Source organism: Trachurus trachurus (assembly GCF_905171665.1).
Source record: "Trachurus trachurus genome assembly, chromosome: 24".
NCBI lineage: Eukaryota > Metazoa > Chordata > Actinopteri > Carangiformes > Carangidae > Trachurus > Trachurus trachurus.
The window spans coordinates 13,481,736-13,483,952 of record NC_139910.1 but is presented as its reverse complement, the minus strand read 5'-3'; the positions used below and the strand labels follow the sequence as shown (position 1 = coordinate 13,483,952).

General features: G+C 38.6%; 1 protein-coding gene across 1 annotated transcript in view; it reads left to right on the top strand.

Moving 5' to 3' along the window:
• The window catches only part of ostm1 (osteoclastogenesis associated transmembrane protein 1), a 181,554-nt gene that overhangs the window by 40,136 nt on the left and 139,201 nt on the right, over positions 1-2,217 (top strand). The gene's annotated exons all lie outside the window — the stretch shown is intronic.

Here is a 2,217-nt window from a genome sequence, read left to right as displayed (position 1 = left end):
GCAGCAAGCAGCAGCAGTGGTCTCGCGCGAGCTGGTGACGCGCGTTTTTACCAGCTGTGCAGGGAGCAAACTTTCATCACAGGAGAGGAGAGTGAGTTCATCCTCAGGTATTTTGTTGATTTAAACTGTGTTACTGATGGTCCTGATAGACATAAAGAAATATATGTCACGTGCAACTAAGTTGAACTTAACATGATTTGAGTGGAGGTCAAAAATGTTTATCTTGGTGACGCGCGTTTACCAGCAGTGAAGGGAGCAAACTTTCATCACAGGAGAGTGAGTTCATCCTCAGGTGTTTTGTTGATTTAAACTACCAGTATGTTACTAATGGCCCTCCTGACACAGATAAAGAAAATATTTCATGCACAACTAAGACTAATAACAACTTGATTGAGTGGGGGTTGAAAATGTTTATTGTTATTTTTGATAAACTGTTTGGGCAGGTAAAGCTGCATGGCTGCTGGATTAAGGTATTTGGGCATAGTTTAGTTTATCAGGCATGAAGAGAAGACGGGTACATTTCACAACATAACAGAGATCCTAGGAAAGACACATACGGTATAACAGACCTATTTATGTTGTGAATCTTAGTGTAAAGAGACAACAAAGATGTATACCAAAATGAAACCACTCAAAGTTAAGCAAATAAAATACCAATTAAAAGTTCAATCATAAATTTGCACCTCCAAGTTTCTCATATGACATGTGACATGCTTTGACCATCCAGTGGAAATATCTTGTCAGTTTAGAGTCAGTTTATTGTTTCTACAATGACCGTATCCAAGTGCAACTGTTTATTCAGTAAAGTATTAAGAGAAAAAAATGTTGAACAGTTACTCACATGGCATTTTATAATGTACCTCCCCTTTTTATTGATATTCACTGATCACTTGACAGGTGCCTTTTTTAATGTCATCCTTTCTCTTTTTGAATTTATCTCACGATAGAGGACACTAAAATGACCACATTAAGAAATATAACATGATTCATAACATAAGAAAAATACATTTATTTTTTCTTGTAAATTCTTCTTATCACATTTGAAAGGTCTGCAAGGCAAACACACAGCTTACAGAGACCAGCACAGATTTGTATTAAAGCTGTAACCATAGTTTGACAAAGCACTTTGACAACAAAAGTCACGAACCAGTATCACACACAGCTGCAGTAAAAAGAGACACATTTTAGGTCATTTAGAAATAATTGCTCATCATTACATTGCTTCCACAGCAGCTTGAAATCTAATGTAAGTGTCAGAAAGAGTCATCTGTGCTGCTCTCTGAAAAAAAAATTACACACACTGAGGCATAGAGATTAAAAATGACTTCAGAGAGAAAAAGTGAGAGATATAAAGCAAAGATACAGAATGTTGTGCATCTAATGACCCTACACTTCAATGTTTATTAAGTTCAGAGTACTTCTTATTCCTTTCTTCTTTCCGTTGTTTATCCATGTAGTTGTTTTCATTGCAACTCTGAGTTGCGCTCGTAGCTGTGGTCTACTTCCACCGCCTCTAATTCATGTTAAAGACACATCAGGTCATTCTCTATAATCCTGTGAGACAGATGTCTGTGTAGCCTATATGTTCTCCTACATTTCAATATAATTTATCCCAGCTAAATAGGCTACCGGGCTGATAATGTAATTCAACAAAACATACAGAGAAAAGTTCATCACTAACAAAAATCACACTCCCTGATTTTACCACTACAGATCAGATTTTTAAAAAATCCAGTACAGCATGACAAAGTTAGATATTCACTTTTAGCAAAATTGGTTGTTTGTATTCGGATTTGTCCACCATTTTGCAGTCACACAAAGTATGACGTTTAAAAAAAAAAGAGTGGACACAAAATGGCCGCAGACTTACGCGGTGTTCGCCAGCGAGTTTCGCTCTGTAGTTGCGGTCCACTGCAAGTTGGTCTTTGACGCAACATCCCTGCTCCATAAGAAAGACCAATAGTTGGCTGCCCCCCCGCCCCCACACCGACACATCACATGTGGTTGCACAGGAGAAGTGAAGACCTCCAGCTTTTACTTCCTCTGTCCATTCGGTTTAACCAAGACATCCCTGCTCTCTTCAAGCTTCATGTACTGCAACTCAAGCGTCAGTGCAGCAAAGTGGTAGAATCTGAACGACATTCATGGATAAACTCAGTGTTCAAGAGGAGTACATGATGCACAAGTTCAGTCATTCAACTCACGCTTCGCTCTGGG